This window comes from Mauremys mutica, chromosome 3 (genome assembly GCF_020497125.1).
Source record: "Mauremys mutica isolate MM-2020 ecotype Southern chromosome 3, ASM2049712v1, whole genome shotgun sequence".
NCBI lineage: Eukaryota > Metazoa > Chordata > Testudines > Geoemydidae > Mauremys > Mauremys mutica.
In genome coordinates this window covers 93,054,245-93,075,052 of record NC_059074.1, presented here as the reverse complement: position 1 = coordinate 93,075,052, position 20,808 = coordinate 93,054,245, and the positions used below count along the sequence as shown (strand labels likewise).

The window sequence follows — 20,808 nt, the reverse complement described above, 5'->3', positions numbered from 1 at the left end:
TCTTGATTTTAAAATTGTCAGTGATGGAGAATCTACCACCACCATTTGACAGTGGCTCATTACATTCACTGTCAAAAATTTACACCTTATTTCCAGTCTGATTTTGTCTAGCTTCAACTTCCAGTTATTGGACTGTGTAATACCTTTCTCTGCTAGACTGAAGAGCCCATTATTAAATATTTGTTCCCCATGATACTTATAGACTGTAATCAATTCACAGCTTAACCTTCTCTTTGTTAAACTTAATAGCTACTTGAGTCTATCACTATAACACATGTTTTCTAATCCTTTAATCATTCTCTGAACCCTCTACAATTGATCAACATTCTTATTGAATTGTAGGCATCAGAACTGAACACAGTATTCCAGCAGCGTTCACAGCAGTGCCAAATATAGAAGTAAAAATAACCTCTCTATTTCTACTCGAGATTCCCATTTTTATAAATTCCAGGATCTCATTAGTTCTTTTGGCCACGACATCACACTAGGACCTCGTATTCAGCTCCTTATCCAGCACGACCCCCCAAATCTTTTTTGCAGTCAATGGTCCCCAGAAAAGGGTGATCCTGTAAGTATGGCCTACTTTCTTTGTTACTAGATGTATACATTTATATTTAGCCACATTAAAACAAATATTATTTGCCTGCACCCAGTTTACCAAGCATTCCAGATCACCCTGAATCAGTGACCTGGCCTCTTATTTATTTACCACTTCCCCACTTTTTGTGTCATCTGCAAACTTTATCAGTAATGATTTTATGTTTTCTTCCAGGTCATCAATGAAAATGTCAAATAGCATAGGGCCAAGAACCTACAACTGCAGGACCCCACTGGAAACATGCCCACTCAATGGAAATTCCCCATTTACAATTCAATTTGGAGACCTATCAGTTATTCAGTTTTTAATCCATTTAATGTGTGCCATGTTACGATACTGTTTTAGTTTTTTAATCAAAGTGTTATGCAATACTAAGTAAAATGTCTTATAGAAGTCTTAAGCAGAAGTCAACACTATTATCTTTATTAGCCAAACTTGTAATCTCATCCAAAAAAAGATATAAAGTTATTTTGGCAGAATCTATTTTCCATAAACCCATTTTGATTTACATGAATTACATTACTCTCCTTTAATTCTTTATTAATTGAGTCCCATATCAGCTGCTCCATATCTTGCCCAAGATTGATGTCAGGCTGACAGACCTACAATTATCTGAGTCATCCTGTTTACCCTTTTTAAAAATTGGCACACCATTAGCTTTCTTGCAGTCTTCTGGCACTTCTCCAGTTTTCTAAGACCTACCTAAAATCAATATTAATGATCCAGTGAGCTCCTCAGCCAACTATTTTAAAACTCTTGGATGCACATTAATCTGGACATGCTGATTTAAAAATGTCTAACTTCAGTAGCTTTTGTTTAACATCCCCCAGAGAAAGAATGTTACTATCACCATATGATGAGACTATATCACCTGTTTTTCCCCAAATATTGAACACTTCTGCCTTTTCTGATTTTATTTTATTGATAATTCTATGATTTCCATTTAATAGCCCATATTTATCTATATGTTATGCCAGTCAATGCTGACCTAAACCTCAGTGGAGTCCAGTGATTGATAATGCACAGTGGGAGGTTGCAAGGCTGTAACAGCAGCAGCAAATTCCCCGTTGTGGGGGAGAAAGAGGGCCTCTGCTGCCAGAACAGTAGGCAGGAACGGATGGGTCAGGGCATGCAATGATTCATTTCCTCTCCTTGGCAGAGCTCCTGAAGATAACCAGTGGAAGTTACTGAGGGCAGTGGACCATATTGTCAGTGAATTCGCAAACTCAGAAATGATGTATGTGGATGCAAATGAGTCACAGGGAGTCTAAATGTATGTCTACAAAGCAGCTAGGGTGTAGCTTTTGCTACACAAATGGCAGCTTGGGCTAACTGCCTGAGTGCAGTCTTGCCCAACCCTCCTGGGTGCATACTTGGGCAGCTTGTTGCCGCCTGAGCCACTGTGGCCACGCTGTGATTTTCAGGCACTACCTTGAGCAGAGCTAACATGTTTTCATCTATCTCAGCTGGAAATTACTCCTCCCAGCTGCTGTGTAGATGTACCCTAATTAAGGGTGAGGCACTGTCTATGTTGTTGTTACTCACATATCAATAGGGGTGAGCAGAAAAAAGTAACTTACATGAGAGTCTATGAATATATACGTTTACATGGATAACTCCCTACTTAATTTACTTTTTCTTGCACTTTCTTCTGACCCTTGGTCATATGATTAACACCATTTTAATCACCCCTCCACTCACTTAGACTCCTAGATATTCCTTTAGAATGATTCTCCTCTCACTTATCCCAGTGTAAATGAAGAGTGACTCCCTGATGGAGTTACACTGGTGTAAAACAGGGATAAGTGGGAGAAGAATCAGGCCATTTTAGCCTCATTTAGACACCTTTACATCCACTTACCAATGTACCACCTAATCAATTAGACACACAGATTCTACAGGAATGGGCAGCAGTATAAAACAGACAGATTAGATTTATGAGCTATAATCACAATAGAAGTAATTGTATGAAACTGGGCAAAGGAAAATGTAGGTTGTTTATCAGAAAAGTTTCCACAATGCCCTTGTCTAGTAGAATGCAGAATACTTTCCCATGGGTTGTGGCAGAAACCACACGGAGAACAAACTAGACAAAACAAAAAAAGTGTGGACTGGAAACACCATCTGAAATATCCCATGAGAAAGAAAACCTGCACAAGCATGCAGAGAGACAACATGACCTCAAGGACCAAACCTTCAAAGAGGTTTCAGCTTTGAGTGTAAATTAAATATACAATCTGTAGGCACAAACAGGTTCCATGGCTTTAAAATGGATTTTATTAGATCTTCAAACACCAAGCACCTGACTGTGTGCAATACATACAAATAGCTATCAATACCCCTTTGAAAAGTAGGCATGACAGATCACTTCCTTCTCTAACTTTAATGATTTTCTAGTAGTGTATATTAATCTATAAACATTTCACAAACATTAACATACTAAATACTGTCCAGCTGTCTGCAAACAGTAAGGTGGTATTTCCATCAATGAGTTCTCATAACATCAAACAACATGAGATATTCATCAATATCATTGGGTTCATTTGTATTATCTTAATGCTTAAGGTGGACTTACAACCTTGGGCTCGTTTGTTTGGTGAGGAATATGCCATTATTTACACTATGATAAATAATGAATTTTCATATCTGTATCACCACGCTTTATTTTCTCTTACTTCCCTCTTCTCAGCTGTCCCTGATTGTTGTGTCCTTTCTTCTTGTTTTCCCATGCTCATCTGCCTCTCTCATTTCTCCCTTCCGCTCCAGTCAAACACATTGGCTCTTGGTCTGCCACTGACTTCAGGCTTCTATTCTGTTTTTTGGCAGCTCTAAAGTTGTGGTTTTATATTCAAAAATACTGAAGTGGGAGTATTAAAACTCTTGGTTGAGCTTCCTTAAATAGAAATTGCAACTTTAAAGCTGTTGCTACTATTGACAGGCACAAGAGTATACATTTGCAGATTCAAAGAGCACATGCCATTGCTTAGAAAAGAAGGGTATAAAAAAAGAAAAAGCTGGAGAGTTTCAGCTGTAAAATGTGTTTCCCTCATGCTGCTGCAATAACTTCTTATTTATTTTTGCAAGATTGTTTGGGTTTTTTTTCATTCCATCATTTAGACCTAATGTTGGTATCAGACAGTCATAGGATTGTAAATATGTAGGGCAAGATTTTCAAAGGCGACTAGCATTTTTGGGTGCTCAATTTGATATACATCAAGTTCCAGAGGATGGATGCTCGGCACTTCCTGGAAATTAGGCCCCTTTAAAGTTTCTCAAGTTGGGCATCCAAAAACTGAGGCACCCAAAATCACTTATCACTTGGGAAAACGTTAGCCATAGAGTATTATTGTACTGTGACAGAGCCACTCTGAAGGGCCAGGTTACAACATGCTGAACAGTACCTTACACCAGTGTGGGCTGAGGGATGTGCTGGCCACCGCTTCCCGCCTCCCCCATTGGCCTGGAGCGGCAAACTGCGGCCAGTGGGAGCTGCAATCGGCTGAACCAGTGGACGCAGCAGGTAAACAAATCAGCCCAGCCCGCCAAGGGCTTTCCCTGAACAAGCAGCAGACCAGCTTTGAGAACCACTGCCTTACACGATGAGCAGTCCTACAGAAGTCATTCAGGTTGCTTATGGCATAAGGTTCTGCTCAGTGTGAACACGAGGATTACAGCCTGGCTCTCTGCAGTTAAGAGAGAGTGCCTACTGCTTTGATGAGTGCTGTTATTGTTTAGTAGCAGAGGAGAACTTGAGAAATCTACCCAGTTTCAAGAGACATGTATGGAGAATTCTCCTGCTTGATCCAGTCCTACATCATCAACTGTCTCTCCCAAATCTCATCTCACTGCCAAGTCAAATTCAACATTGCAAAAATTGAGCTTCTGGACCCCCCCCCCCAATCCTGCCTTCTCCCTCCCTTCTCTATCTCTGTCCACCATCCTCCCTGTCACAACCTTGGCATCATCTTTGACTCCTCTCGTATCCAGCCTGACATTAAAACCTATCTGTCTGTCCTTACAACATCTCCAAAACGGATCTTTTGTGTTCCAACCCTACCAAAACCATAGCCCATTCCCTCACCACATCTTGCTTTGACTACTCTAAACTAATCCCTTCTGATCTCCCTGGTTCCTACTGCATGCCCTTTCATGACATTGAACAGGCCATCACCAGATCCTCCTGCTACAGGTTTTACCACCACGAGGGGAAGTTCTGGCCCTCTCTCAGAAGTTTCATCCAGAAGTTATGGGGTTTGTTTGTTTGTTTCATTACTACCTGAAATTAATAGAGAGGAAATGAAAGGATAACTCTGTGGGATTCATTTAACTCATCAAAGCCAAAAAAATTGGAGTTAAGGTAAAAACCTTAGCCACCACCAATATGCAGGACAAGGTTAGTGTAGACAGGAATATCCAGCATCTGGCTGGAGCATGTTAAACAGCAAATGTAAAGTCTATAGCACTTATTTTTAAGTTAACATAAAAAAGTATTAGCTGACTTTTTCTAAACATTATTACAAATAATGTGTTCCTGGTACCTTCATGGATTTTAAAAGCAAACACAGAGAATCATCAACTTATCACATTTCACTGTTGCTTGTACAGATGGTTGTATGAGTTTTCTTGTATACTGTACACATGATGAAAAAAGATAGACTACACCTTCCTAATCCTAATTACGTACAGTTCATCACAACTGGGGAGAAAACCTGGCACCACTGAAGTCAGTGGGAGTTTTGCCATTGATTTCAGTGGGCCAAAATTTCACTCCAAGTGTCTTATGTTCAGGAGAGGCCCAAGGCTATGATTTCAGTCATGTAAAGCTTTATTTCCATGAGTAATCTTTGCTCAAATGAGTAAAGCAGTATCAGATTGTGCTGCAGGATAACAGGAGTTTAGCGGTTCAGGATGGACTAGCACTGCCAAAGCTGTGTCTGGATTGTCCCTGAGAAAGAACTACAAATTAAAGGGGACCTCTGTACATAGATCTCTCACCTGAATAACAGCAAGGCTCAGCTATCTCAGTGGCACAGTCCCCAGGCCCATGAAACCTTCTGAGAGCTCCACGGCTTGGGCTGCACAGGGAAAGGGATGCAGTTGTTGGAGCAAGAAGGGTGCCCATCTTTCCTTCTCTGGCTCCAGGGAAAACAGCTAGAAAATAATATAGAAACATGAATAAAATTATCTCAGTCTAAAAGATACAGTTAGTTACTTTGAGCAGTAATAATGTTTCCTAAGATTCTCCAACCCCCTCCTTAAAAGTTGTGACCAAATATTCATTTAACAAACAAATCTGGCTTAGATTTCCAGTTTCGTCCTCATAATTTGGTCACATTTTGAGAGGTTTTCACTGACTTGCTGAGGCTGGCTTAATTCAAATTAGGCTAGTAATAATACCAAATGTACCCTAAAAGTGTATTAAAAATATTAATTTGCTATGATCAGTTTAACATACAATTAGACATTTTCATTTTTCTTTCCCAGTCATCACCCAAGCAACTAATAATTACCTTCTGCAACACATTTAAAATATAATGTGCACCTGTAGGTTGAATGACTATTACCATAGTATTTACTTTAATACATTCTTGTATATAGAAAAATATAAGCATAGGATGGCATTCATTCATTGTCAATACCTCTAGGAGTTAATAAACAAAAATGTAATCTTTATTATAGTAAGGGTATGTTAGAATTCTTTAAATGGTACTGAAGAACAACATTATTTTCCTTTAATGCTTTTCAAACCATTTCAGAAAGTCAGACAAACAGTAAGGCATGGTTTACTGGCTCCCTAGACTCTGTGCTACATCCCTCTTGATACTCAATGCCTTGTGGACACATCTGTTTTGCTGATTTCATGCTTCTCTGTTCTCTTTCACTTTTGCAGACCACTGGACCACAACCACAGTCACATTTAAGAAATGTTCCCATGTCGCGGTTTCTGAAATTTGGCAGAGAGTACTATATTTCCATCCTCTGAGCCAAATGCTATTCCCAGTCAGTGCGAGCTGTGTGCATGTATTTCGGTGCCAAATTTGGCCCTTTGTGTTGATCCTGTTTCAGAATGGATTTCTGTGACTCAGCACTTAGTCTGGCTATTGGGATGTTGAGTTTTGTTTTTTAAAGAATAAGCAAAACAGATAATTCTTCATTAATGAACAGATTAATTCATTTTTACTCAAGTTTAGTTTTATTTTTTTCTTAAATCAAAGAAAAAAATTAAAACCACATTTCTGAGAGCTGCTCATATCACACAACCAGATTTGCTTTTCCCTTTACAAGGGAAAGAATATATAGTATTGAGCCTTAATAGATTTCATTTAAAACCGAAGCAAGATGAGATACTAGCCATGTTCAAACAGACTCTAAACTCCCATGATTTTCACAAGATGTGTTTTTGTTGCCTTGTATACATTCCAAACTTCTGAGCTCTACTCAAACAGTTGGATGTGGCACAAAATATACCATAAAAATGATGTATCACAAAATGCTGCTCCATTCTCCACAGAATGTGGGAAATTGATTCAGGTCAAAGCAATTATTAATAGCTTGAGATCCAAGATTTGCTATATTCACTCCTGGACCAGTCACAGATTTAAGGGCCCAGGGTCTGTTACTATTCAATATTTTCATTAATGACTTGGATAATGGAGTGGAAAGTATGTTTATAAAATTTGACGATGACATCAAGCTGGGAGGGATTGCAAGCACTTTGGAAAACAGGATTAGAATTCAAAAGACCTTGACAAATTGGAGAATTGGTCTGAAATCAACAAAATGGAATTCAATAAAAACAAAAGCAAAGTACTACATTTAGTCAGGAAAAATCAAATGCACAACTACAAAATGGGGAACAACTGGCTGAGCAGTACAACTGCTGAAAAAGATCTGGGGATTTTAGTGGATCACAAATTGAATACAAGTCAACAATGTGATGCAGCTGCAAAAAAGGCTAATATCATTCTGGATTGTATTAACACGTATGTCATGTGTAAGAAACGGAAGCTAATTGTTCCATTCTATTCGGAACTAGTGAGACCTCAACTGAAATACTGTTTCCAATTCTGGGCATCACACTTTAGGAAAGATGTGGACAAACTGGAGAAAGTCCAGAAGAGAGCAACAAAAATTATTAAAAATTTAAAAAAAAACATGAGGAAAGGTTAATAAAACTGGGCATGTTTAGTCTTGAGAAAGGAAGACTGGGGGGGTACCTGACAACAGTCTTCAGCTATGTTAAGGAATATTATAAAAAAGGATTGTGATGAATTGTTTTTTGTGTCCACTGAAGGTTTAATCTGCAGCAGGGGAGATTTAAGTTAGATATTAGGAAAAAACTTTCTGGCTATGAGGGTAGTTAAGCTCTGGAATAGGCTTTCAAGGGAGCTGTGGAATCCTCATCATTGGAGGTTATTTAAGAACAGGTTGGACAAACACCTGCCAGGGATGGTCTAGGTTTACATGGTTCTGCCTCAGCACAGAGAGGACTTGATGACTTCTCAGGGTCCCTTCCAACCCTACATTTCTATTATTCTATGATTTCATGAACCATCAAAGCTAAATTCACCCTCAGAAAGCTGTGATTTCAAATGTCTCAGTGATATATACTGTGCTGCATTCATTTCTAGCACATGTAAAGGGCACTGAGATCCGCAGAGGAGAAAGAGAAGAGTACTAGGGTACGATTAGATATCTTTTCACCACTGGACTTCATGTTAATCTGATCACCTTCTTGTTTTTCTGGCCCTTGGGTCAAATTCTACCCTGATATATATATATATATTACTCACTTCTCCCACTGAGGTTACATCTGTTGTTGAAGCCCCATGAATGCTCCTAAGGGCAAAATTGGCCCTTTATTTATCTAAAAAATATAGTGTAACAATACTGTATTTGCTATGTTGGCCCTTGTGAAACTATGTGTTCAGTTTCACATTGTAATAAAGATTGCATGTATATTACATAAAATAATCAATGTTAAAAGAACACTATTTAGGTTTCAAAGACAAGCATACAAATACCGTTATTGCAGTTGCTGCTGCAGCTACTGCAACCTTAATTCTGATCCCTTGTGTGTATAGCCTGTGCACTGGTCCTGTGGAAGAAATAATATGTGAGCATGTAATTGAAGACGGTATTGTGATACACAGCCATAAAGGAGAGGGGGACTGAATTAAGCTTTCATGAGCAACTGAAAATCTGACATTTCCAAAATTTCAAGTACTTGCGTTTGCAATGTAAATAACATTTGAGGGTTTCCTTTTTCAAATGTAATTTCCCAATTATTTTAAAGGAAAAAGGTAAATACAGCGTCTATTGTGTGCATCTAAAACAAGCTCCTCATCATGCATCATCAGCAAAGTTTCAAACCTTAGCATAACAGATTTCCCCTACTTGACCTATAGAACTAACTGGCAACAAGAGGAGGGATGGACAGCAGCTGGGTTTATGTCCTGGAGTCTGAGGGGCAATAGCTGGCTAGGAGGAACCCAGGTTGAGTTTGTCAACTTTCTCTTCTCCCTGCAATGCCTACTAGGTGGTGCCACAAGGTGCTGCCACCAGGAGTGGAGGGAGAGGGCAATGGGCTGCTGGGGCCATGTTATGCATCTGGTAGGTAGTGGCTGGGGGTGGGGACATTGGCCTGGCGCCTTCTTTATCCAGCTCCACAGAAGTTGGCACCAAAGGGGTGCATGGGCTTCTGGGACCTTATGCTGAAGAGAATTTCAGGGGACAAATAAGAGGGCTAGCCCACTGCCAACAATTGAAGGCCTGCTGTAAACAATTTAAGTGTGAGAACTTCCCAGAGAAAAGACTGCAAGAATGTCCTATAATGAAAGTGTAAAACAAGCTATCTAGAGAGGTCACTACCAGCTCCCTATAGAATATATGATGAAGAGAAAAGCTAATAATTTGAAGAAGAAAGAAAGAAAGAAAGAAAGAAAGAAAGATTATTCAAAGTTAATAGAGGAGCACAGGGAGTAACACACTTCTAGCTGATAACTGAAGTTGTACTAACAACTACCCATGCACAACTTTGAAAATATATCCTAAACTTTCCCAGCATGACATTTGTAACAACCCTGGGAAGTGCCATTAGCCAACATAAATGAATATGTGACTTCTAAGAAACTGAGCCCTGACATATTTTTTAAGGTTTCTACAAAGTCACCTTCAAATTTGCCCAGCAAGAAATGTTCAGCATTCGATTCATTAACTAATTTACTTTGTTCTTCCTTCACATTTCTTGGCTGAAAATCCAACAGGAGTTGATAAAAAGATGATAATTTATGAGACAGTGGGTCAAACTCATCCCGTAGTCTAAATTAATTGAAGGCAGTAGAGTTGCATCAGAGGATGTTTTCTCCACACTATTTTTAATACAGATCTGACAAAATTGTGAAAGATGCTGTTTTATAACATTTTGTATAAAATATATAGTGCCTCCAAGGAGCACTGACACTCCCCAGAGCACCAAACAAAAGTAAAAATTAATGGCCAGGCCTTACAAAAAGATATGTTTTAAACATCAGACAGAAACTTTCATTTTCCATTTATTTCAACCTTTCATCTAACCATTTCTTCATCCTTCTCAAATTTGTACAAGAAAGTTGCATTAAACAACAAAAAAATGAACAAAAATGCCCCAAATTCCTGTACATTTGTGCCCTCAGGTAGACCACCTGCATGGATCATTTAGGATGCTTAGTTTTCAAACTCCTTGTGACTTTCTTGTCTTCCAAACCATTTTTTATTGCCTTTCTTGCACGGTTTAATAGTCTTGCTTTCTCTCTCTCTCATAAAACTGCTGCAGGCCACAGCACACATGCTGTCAGAACTTTTACTTTTTGAGAATGTTAGTAATTTATTTTTCCAGTTCTTAAAGCCACAGAATGGCATCATGTGATTCGGTAGGATTGCTTTCTTCACAAGACAGTTGTGCAAGTCTTTCTTAGATATACATACAACCTACAGGATCAGCTCCAAATCCCCCTGAAGTCCAGTAGAAAAACTCCTGTTGACGTCACTGGGCTTTGCATCAGGCCCCGAAACAGCAGATTATTTTTTTAAGGTAAAATAAAATGCACTTACTGTTGGCTAAGTCAGGCTATTTTCATGCTGCCCATAGTTATGGCTGGTGCACAGGCACACCATCCCAGAAAGACCATTGGGAGACATCATTCCTCAGATATAGATCCTGGGGCTTCCCTATTGTGATGATGGGTGGGGCTTGTGTACATGGTGAGTTGGGGGCAGAGCCATGCAAATCCCACCCAGTTGTTCCTCGGGGTGCTTCTGGTGTGCAGTCCTAGGATTCCTCCAAGCACAGAGTTGTAATCCAGGTAGCCCTTAAGTAGTGATGTAAAGTGGGAGGGAAATCCTTAGTTCTTCTTGCACAACTATTTAAGAGCCAGGCATAATCAAGAACATATGGATGGTCCTACTAGGTCAGAACAATGGTCCATCTAGCCCAGTATCCTATCTTTGGACAATGGCCAATGCCAGATGCTTCAGAGGGAATGAACAGAACAGGCATTTATCAAATGATCCATCCCCCGTCATCCAGTCCCAGCATCTAGCAGTCAGAGGCTTAGGGACACCCAGAGCATATTGTTACATCTTTCACTATTGTAGCTAATAGCCACTTATGGACCTATCCTCCATGAATGTATCTAATTCTTCAACTACCAATACCTGCAGAATTTATTTTCTATCTGGTGTAGGCATCAAAGGGAATGAGAACTGCCACTGCTGACCTAATACAAGACATATTAAGTTAATTTGTGTAATAAGTGTAGGCCTCTCCTGCTTCAGCCATCATCCACATGGTCAGTCTTGTTCCTGAAAAGCACAGCTAGCATCAAAACAGAGAGCAACTGCACTTTATACTATGAAAAGATAGCACCGAAGACTTGGGGCGGGGGGTGTACATTAGAAGAGAGGGGGACAATTCATCTCTGGTGCAGTTCAGTCAATGTCAGTGGAATACTGGGTATCAGTCCTGTTTGATTTCATACTATGGATTTCTTATTTGGTGCATGATAAATATTCTAGAACTTTTTTAGCTCCACTGCTCAAAATTGGATACAGCTGGTCTGCATATGTCTTCAAAGCATGACAGCTTTGTATATGCAGTGAACTGTATGAATCCCATCAAAAACTGAAGTTTGGAAGCAATTCACCATTTGCATGCCTGAAAGGGAAAACAGATCTATTTGACGTCACCAAAATTAATGGTTATCTTCTAAGTTTGTCTCATTCTAGTTTCAGATTTTCATGGGCAGTCTATCAGTTATTATAAATTACTTGAGCACTTGGGCTTGACAATGACTGAGCTTCCCCTTTTGGTTGAAATTCACAATTAGTACTGAGGAGACTGATGATCCAACTCCCATGATGATTCTCTGTGTAAATTCTGGTTGCTTAAAATAACAAAATCATCTTCGCTACAGTTCCCCTTTTCTCCTGGGTGAAGGAAGATGTTGAATTTTATTTCCAGCATCCAAATTACTTTGAACGTATTACTTGGGAATGATACAGCAGTGCAAAACTCTTGCTGAGTCAAGACATTCTGACGAAATAGGAGAGAGAAAGGGGTTATAAAAATGCAACAAAACAGCATGTATGATTTAGTCTACATAGCTTGCATTCTCCATTTATTTGACACAGTGTATTGTTATACACTAAATTCTAGTTATTAACAATGAATAAAATGTCTGAGAGGATATTTTGCCTACAGTTAATGTCTTTAAAAAATTGCGAAGTTGAGTCTTGAGGACAAAAATAGTTTGCCAAAGATCTTTACAGAGGATAAAGCTAGTATCTTGGCTATGAAAGTTAAGCCAATGACACATAAATACTCAGGTGCACCAAATTAAAAGTCACATTCCAAGGAGAAAGCCAGTTCTGTGTCTTAAGATTTACAAACTAATTTCTTGAAAAGGCCATTAAAAAGTGACAGTGTGGTTGTAAGACGACATTGTACACACAATTTGTTATTTTAAAATTGTAATTCAAATAATTATAATTAAGTTATCCATAATAATTATATTGTCATTTGTAAATTTTGTACATGGGGATTTTTTTAATGAATTTCTATAACAGAAAAATATTAGTGAATTAAAAAGAGGTTCAGATAAGAGCAACAAGAATAGTCAGAGGGCTGTGACTGATTCATAAAGAAGGATTAAGGGAGTTAATATGTATAACTTAGCAAAGAGCTGATTAGGTGGCAACATAACAGCCCACAGATATCTGTGGCACATGTGGGTAAAAGCAAGAGTAATGGAAAATTTAGACTAAATTTAGGGGGGAAAGTCCCGCCAATTGTGGACTGTTCTCTGAAGGGAAGTGGAGAAATTTCCATAACTTTGGAATTTTGAAACTAGATGAGATGAAGCATTAGAAAATTTACTCTAGGGAGTAATCCTGCATTGGAAGACAGATGCATTGCATGAATGTATTGGTCTTTTTGTTCTGTAAATTATAAATTTAAGTCACAGCATTTTTGTTTTAGAACTAAATTGGCAAGGGGGACCAAAGTCTTCAGAAGAGTAGTCAAAAAAAATCCCTCACCGCCATCAATTACAATATTGCACAATTGGCTTGGAGAGTTATGGTGGATTTTCACCTTCCTCTGAAGCATCAGATATGGGTCATTGCCAGAGGCAGATTTCTCACATGGGGCTGAAGGCCTGATGTAGTATAGCTAATCCTATGTTCCTTTTAAACAATGATCCAAACCCTGCTGAAGTCAATGGGAGTCTTTCCACTGACTTCAAAGGGGTCTTAATCATCTCATAAAGAAATAAAACCAATGCCCAAGGATCAGGAAAGCCCAAGAAGTTAGATCCTGAACGCCCTTTGTTTACTAAGAGGGGAATTAAAATAGTGAAGAAGTAGGTTGGGGAGACCTTGTAAAGGGAAGTAACAGCTACAGTGCATGTTCCCTGTCTCCTGCAGCTCATCCTTGGGAACAATATGTTGGGGATCTGCTTGAAATTTGCAGGGGCCTAGAAGACGGGGCAGTTTGCAAGATTGCCAAGCAAAGAAACAAATATGTGCCCTGATCCCTAAGGAAGGGAATAACCCCCCTCACCAGTTTTATCATGGAAGTTAGCAGATTGGAATGAAGAAGCTAGTGGCAGCTTCCATACATAGGGAAGCTGTGTGTGTCTGGTCAGAGATTTGAGATCAGGTCCTGAGTAGCCTATGCATCTCCTCCCAATTTTCCTTCTGCTAGGCCACTATTCCAAATTTAAAAATGGAGGTTGTGCAGGAGATGAGGCAAAAACGAAGAAAGTTTTTTCCCCTCCTAAATAACTTTCCCCTTCCACTGCTTTTATGTCAAAAGGGAAGGATCTGGGACAAAGTTGGGAAAACTCATAATAATGTATGCTATAGACACATACAATTACTATACAGATCTACACTACTACAGTTTTATACAGTATATAATCTTATGCTCCTGGCATTCCAGGCTTGTAAAACCTAGGACTTCTTTAGGCTGCACACAAACAGGAATGTGCTGGAAATGCATATGAAAAAAAAACACCAATCATATTTAAAGTGGAGAGAAGAATGATACATTCTGATATCTGATTGTTTGCAGTAGATCATTTATTTCGCTTTCCAATTCAAGGACTGAAAGTACTAACAGCTGGGTGTCAAAAAAGACATTTCCTGGCTTTTTGCCTCGACAGCCAGTTTAAATTCAACTCTGGCCAGTATTAAGGAAAAGAAGTTTAGTGCTTTCAATTCCCTTTCTGAGAGACTATTGTTCCCATCACAGCAAGATCTCACATTTAGCACAGTTGAACAGAGTTATTAGTGGTTTTTCCTTTAAAATGATAGGACTAAATAAGCTTACAGAGGAAAAAAAAACATTCTCATTGCAACAGAAGATAATTTTCTCAGATTAGCAATGATTTTCAGTGGGCAGAGTCTTACAGAAAAGTCCTGTTTTACACTCACCAACAGTCTAGTTAGCTGAGCACTTTAAAGAAAACCAGTCCCCAGAATGTTGGTTAAACGAATCCCCAAACCACTGAAAATAAAACATCAAGAATAAGGTAATGAACTTGGATAGTGTGTATATGTACTACCGCACTCTACTGGATAGAATCAGAACTATTCAACTATGGGTCATAGGTCCTGTCCTGCTAACAGCTAATGAAGATTTTTTTCTTTAGTTTCAGTGGCATGGGGGCTTGTGCTCAATGAAGAGGATCTGAGTTCTTTAAGTGATGCTACCATAAAGCTATCCTGTGCATCATATCATGAAATCCTAGATGGTGAAAAATGTGTTATGATACAATCTAAGATGTACAGTTATCCTATACAATAAGTATGATGAATTAGTTCAGTAATATTTACTCTTCCTCTTCAAGAGGATTTAGACTTTGACAAGTAAATTGCTGATTTTCATACAGTTCCACCAAATCTACTAGATGAGGTAAGACGAAGCCAAATGGAGGATAGACCTCACATTTACTATCCTTATGCCAAGCTATTTGCACACAGCCTGTCCTACAGAAAGTGAACATCAGCTAAATGACCAGTCTGTACCTGTCACACATGAAAGCAAGTTTTTCTAGGTGTTTGCTCACAGAATCTGAAAAAAAATATTAATTATTAGCTCTACAATCCTGTAACTATGCATAATACAGACAAACACAATATGACAAGGGTCTCTGCCCCAAAAAAGTTTACAGTCAAGGTGAAACTTACTACAAAAGACAACATGCTGACCTGAGTGACTCTGTATAGCCAGAAAAAAGATTGACTAAATATGGCATGGAAACAATGGCTTCCTTTGTATAGGGTGGTACCTAATACCAAGGATTTCATACTTAATGATGCTGCATTTGCTGCTTCCAATGATTTTTTCCATATCTCATGCACATCTTCTGTGTAATTTTTTGTGGATGGTACAACAGATGCAATTCTGAATTACTCTGGTTTTCCTCCTTTAAATTAGGTCCTTAAGGGTAGATAATGTCATTTATGGAGGAAGAGAATGCTTGAGCTGGACATTTTGTCAGATATTTTAGTTGTACGATGGCTGCTGAACTTCTACCAGATCACACCCATTGATTTTGCAGGATAAAATATGTGATGAGTTGGTTCCTTATGAAGATATAATACTAGAGGTGTCACATATAAAGAAGGATAGTTTTATGATGAAAACACAGGGTTGGGAGTAAGCAGATATGTGTTTTATTTCTGACTTTGCTGCAGATATGAGGACTGATCCTGTTTCACTTAGGGCTTGATCTGAAGCTCACTGAAGTCAATGGAAATATCCCCATTATCTTTAGTGTGGGAATTGGATCAGGCTGTTGCCACTGGTCTTGCACTAGTAAACTTCAATTCTTCCGCTTTCAGTTGAGTTGGAGTGTTACAATTTACTTGAGCATAAGGGGAGAAAAACCAGGCCATTTATGTGTGACCTTAAGCCATAAGCAAGTTTTAAGCATAGTAAATGTAGTAGGAGGGAGAAAGAACACACACGAGTATCAGAAGTCCAGTCACATAATAAGACTTAAGTTGTAATATCACTAGGGAAATAACATTATACACCATTGTATTAAAACAGAAGCTTATTTTGGTTCATGGAGAATATAACTGATACATTAATCTACAGGAGGATGAGTGAAGTGAAGTTTAGATACAGGAACTAACATCCATGAGAGTAGCTCACCTACAGCTCATCACTTTTTCTCATATCATGGGATGACTCCAGTTCAAAGTAGCATTCTGTAATGTTGGATGGACAAAAGTGTCTTGGGGAAGAGGATTGTCCCACTGTCTTGTGCTACAGAGTTTAGCACAAGCTATCAATGAATGTAAAAGTTTGTAATTTGCTGCCCATGAGCTAAATCCTGCAGTGTTCACTACAGCTAAACAAGCAGTATTCTGACAGGGCTTTAAGTCACGTACACCAGACTGACCAATACTTAGGATAAGGTTAGGCTACTCTGTGGTTGGAACCTGTTTAATCTAAGATGTGTCTGGGAGCTCATATAAATGAGCTCACATCTCCTTCACTGACTTGCAATAGATCCTGATCCTTCTCTTTCCTGTTCAAGGACCGCAGAGAATACTGTTGTCTGGTGGCAACAATAACATCCACAGAAAGGGAGGGAGAGTTGGTATTGGTGGAGTGGAGAGTGGGAGAATTGAAGGGGGTTTGCTGTTCTTCCCTACTTACCGTTTCCTGAGGTATGGGGGTGTATTTTCCTTCTGGGTGGACCACTATCCCTGGCTGACAGCTCCATTTCACACAGCTGTTAGCTGGCTCTGGTGTTGGTAGTGATGGGGCCTGGCTCTTACTCAGTCTTCCTCTTCCTCCCCCACACAAGCACAGAGTCTGGAAATCTGCCTTCAGAGAAGGTGAAAAGGCTAGGTAGCTAAAGGGCAGTTCCAGGGTCACGGCTGAGGGGCCCTCCTCTGTCAGAACTGGATTACTGTCGCATGGGTCAATGGCTGCACTAGGATTTGGCAAGCTGAGATTCCAGTGGGAGTTTTGCATGCCTAAGAGCAGATTTGGCCCTATAAGAATATTTACCCCATGCTTAGCTAGTGGAACTAATTTAGGAGCAAAGAGAAATTAAGTCATTAGGACTGTGGAAATACACAGCATGCCAGACATTTTCAACTATTAGCAAACAGCTTAAATCTAGTCATAATATTTACTTTATTTAATTCTAACCTCTATTTTTGTAACTTGTTTTTGATGAACCAGCTTTTCAAAAATCTTTGCATAAGCTGTTTTTTGGGTTAATATATATACATTCTCCCCTTGGTAATTATAATTGTTGGAATGTATTCCATCTTCTCATCACTGCATAGTATCGTTTACAAGATGCTTAAGTAATTATTTACCTTTTAGCTTATTTTCTTCCTGTGTTTCATGATGCTAAATAGCAGCCAAAGTAGAGAATGTGTTGCCTTTTATTAGAGCAATAAAAGAAACAAGCTCTGGGACCAGAAAGGTCCCTCTGCTAAGGTACTGACAGGTTTAACAGCAAGGCTAATTTATACAAGACTGGCTATTGACCTAATTAATATGATTTACATAGTAGATACAAGAGAGGCTTAATTTTCACTTTATGAGAGGGTGGCTACATCAAAAACTGCTGCTGAAAGATGTTAAGATATTCTCACTAGTCTCTGTGCATAGTAGACCAAAATGGAAATCTGTGTAAGCATGGTCTGAATGAATGCTCCCCTGACAGCTAACTGGGAGGGGGAATGACTTTGGGTGTGTTTATGTAAATACAGTTTGCTCCTGCTCTGCTTACATATTCAGCAGATACAGCCATGTCAAAGTGATCAACTGGTGCTGGGTACAAATCACCTTAATACTGAAAGCAGGGGTAGTGAAATATGGTTACCAGTGTTGTAATTATTGTAGGAATACAGGAAAGCCATCTCTATTGAGGGAAGGATAGCTCAGTAGTTTGAGCATTGGCCTCCTAAACCCAGGGTTGTGAGTTCAATTCTTGAGAGGGGCATTTAGGGAACTGGGGTAAAAATCTGTGTGGAGATTAGTCCTGCTTTGAGCAGGGGGTTGGACTAGATGACCTCCTGAGGTCCCTTCCAACTCCACTATTCTATGACTGTCCTTAACTTGTCCCAAATAAGGTAGCTACCCTTCTCCTTAAGCCAGGGCCTCAAATGTCAGAGCCCTGTGAAAGTAGGAGGGGTGGGGACAGGTATCCCAGTCAGGGACCAGGGCCAGCACAACCCAATAGGCAGTTGCCTAGGGTGCTAACATTTGGGGGGCAGAGACCACAGCAGCCAGACCTTCTGCCGCCTCTGTCAGGGGCAGCATTTTGGGGGCAGGACCTTCTGCCACCTACAGCAGCAAAAAAGCTGGCGGTGCTCCTGCAGGGAACTGCACATCCTCTTTAGACTGGTTTAACATGTTTCTTCTCCTCCTCCCTCCCCCCCCCCCACAGAGTTCAAAGAATAGAGTTTAATAGATTTCATTAGGCACCTCTTTGTTATTTTAATTGCTCAATCAGAGCTAAAAACCAGTTTAGGTAGGACTGTGCTTCTGCCCTGCCTTCCCAGAACTGGAAATCACTGAGAGCTGAAATCACTTGTGGCAAGACTGTGTTTCTGCCCAGAACTAAAATCACTAAGAGACTGATGGGCAGAGGCCACCCTGGGAGCAGCGAGCAGGCAGCCGGCTGGCGAGAGCAGTGAGCAAGCTGGTGGCCGGCAGGAGCTTGAGCAGCGAAGCGATCATGGTGGCATTTACACACACACACCCCGACACACACACACACATTCCTGGCTGGAGGAGAATTCACACAAATGTACCTTTGAACTCTGGGTCTGTGCTGGGTCTGTGCTGAACTGGCACAACACCTGTGACCCGGATGTTAAGGGGGGCGCTCACTACAAGAACTTGGGTGTTGGACTCAAGAACCTGAAGCAAAGGACACTGCCCAGCGTGTTCTGGGGCGGGTGTCTTGCTCATGCTTTTATGATTATGAATCCTGTGTGTGCTGTTTTCTCAGATTAATGCTGGGTTACTTTTATTAAAGAAACTCTTTCTACCTCAGACTCTGCTTCCAAGAGGGGAAGAATTGCCTCGTAAAGGCACCCAGAGGGTAGAGTGAAATTTTCCCAGGTTACCCAGTGGGGGCTCGGGCCAGTTTGGGTTATATTGTTGAAAAGGAACCCCCTAGATTTTGAACCTGGCTCTTCTTGCTGCCCTCTCCACCTGGCAGAAAGGTTACCCCTATCTCAGGCAGCAGGAGAAGAAGCATCTACGGTGAGATTTTTAGGAAGAGTTTCCTCCTATTTTGGGGCTTCCCAGAAGTATGTCATATACTTGGGCTGGAACACAAGGTGAAAATCCAGAATAACACCAAATTCAAAACAAGTAACTGAGGAGCCCAGCAAAGATCCTGTTAGGCTTCTCCAGGTCAGCTGACTCCAGGAGGATGACGAGACTAGCAGAAGATCCTTGGGCCTCCTTCTCCCTCTAAAGATGCTTTGTCCTAGGGAAGGACCACGGAACTTTCCTCTCCAGATGACTTGTCATCTGATGATGGTGTGAACACTTTGATAGGTGTGTCTTAAGGAGTTCTTTACCAGTAATTTTTAACTTGCATTTTAAAATTTCTGGTTTAATTAAAGACTAGATTGTACCAGGCCATGCATGAATTCCCAAAGGCTGGGCCACAAGGTGTTTTTGTCCCCATCATCTTCCCTTGTGCAGGAGCCCAGTCCCAGGGGAAAGCAGAAGAACTAATCCTATGGAAGGCTACTGCCACTACCTGCTCTCAGCTAATACCCAAATGGTAGGTGTAATTTGGGGCAGGACTATTCCCCTCGCTAATCCTCTATATCAGGCCCAAAGTTGGCCCCCCAAAGGCAGAAGCACATGCTGCCCCTTTCAAAATGTAGCAGAGCTCTCATTCTAGCTTATGCTAAATCAGAGTCCCAGGAGGTTCTTCCACACCCCATCAAAATGCAGATCGTGTCTTAAAGCACTGACCGAAATGTCTATAATATTTATATTGCACTTTGGAACACTCTATGGTTAAGTGCCTTTTTGCTCATACTAAAAGCATCGGGACCATTCAGCTTCATTTTGTGGATCTCTCATACTAAAAATGCACAAGAGACAACCAAAGCCATAAAAAATCTGCTTAACACACACATAAACATAAAGCCCCTCCAGCAACATAGTATTACACTGCACGCAAGATTGCAGCTATAACATCCACTCATACAATTTCCATTTAACACAACCTCAACAAAAACCTTCAAACAACCCATTTTAAACTCAAATGTACACTGTAGAAGATTGTGGAATGATACAATACTGTGCTATAATATAACTGTTAAGTACCAATTTCTCTTTGTTATCATCAAAAGATACCTCATTTAGAAAGTCACTAACAGTGTTTAAGTATCAGTAAGTTACACTTTTTAAAGAACTAAAGCTAAGGCACCAGCTATGCTACTAAAACTTACAAGAAATGTGGCAATGCTTATCTAATGAAGGTTTTAACTCAGCCTCACATATGTTCCTTACATCCATTCTGTACCAACGTATAGTGAAAATAAATTAGTACCATAGGAGATGTATTAGGGAAAACAGAAGGCATAAGTTCATTTCACACCTAAGTATTAATTAATTTGGTCAGGCTTTTCTGGAATAATCAGCACTTGCACAGCTTCAT

At 39.9% G+C, this 20,808-nt stretch overlaps 1 long non-coding RNA gene across 1 annotated transcript in view; it reads right to left on the bottom strand.

Moving 5' to 3' along the window:
* Positions 1 to 4,579: 4,579 nt before the first annotated feature.
* LOC123366535 overlaps positions 4,580 to 20,808 on the bottom strand; it is a 34,112-nt gene continuing 17,883 nt past the window's right edge. Inside the window, exons 2-4 of the long non-coding RNA XR_006578122.1 lie at positions 8,623 to 8,696; positions 5,594 to 5,749; positions 4,580 to 4,874 (exon numbers count right to left, since the gene is read on the bottom strand). This is a non-coding gene — a long non-coding RNA (uncharacterized LOC123366535). The remainder of the gene's footprint in view (positions 4,875 to 5,593; positions 5,750 to 8,622; positions 8,697 to 20,808) is intronic.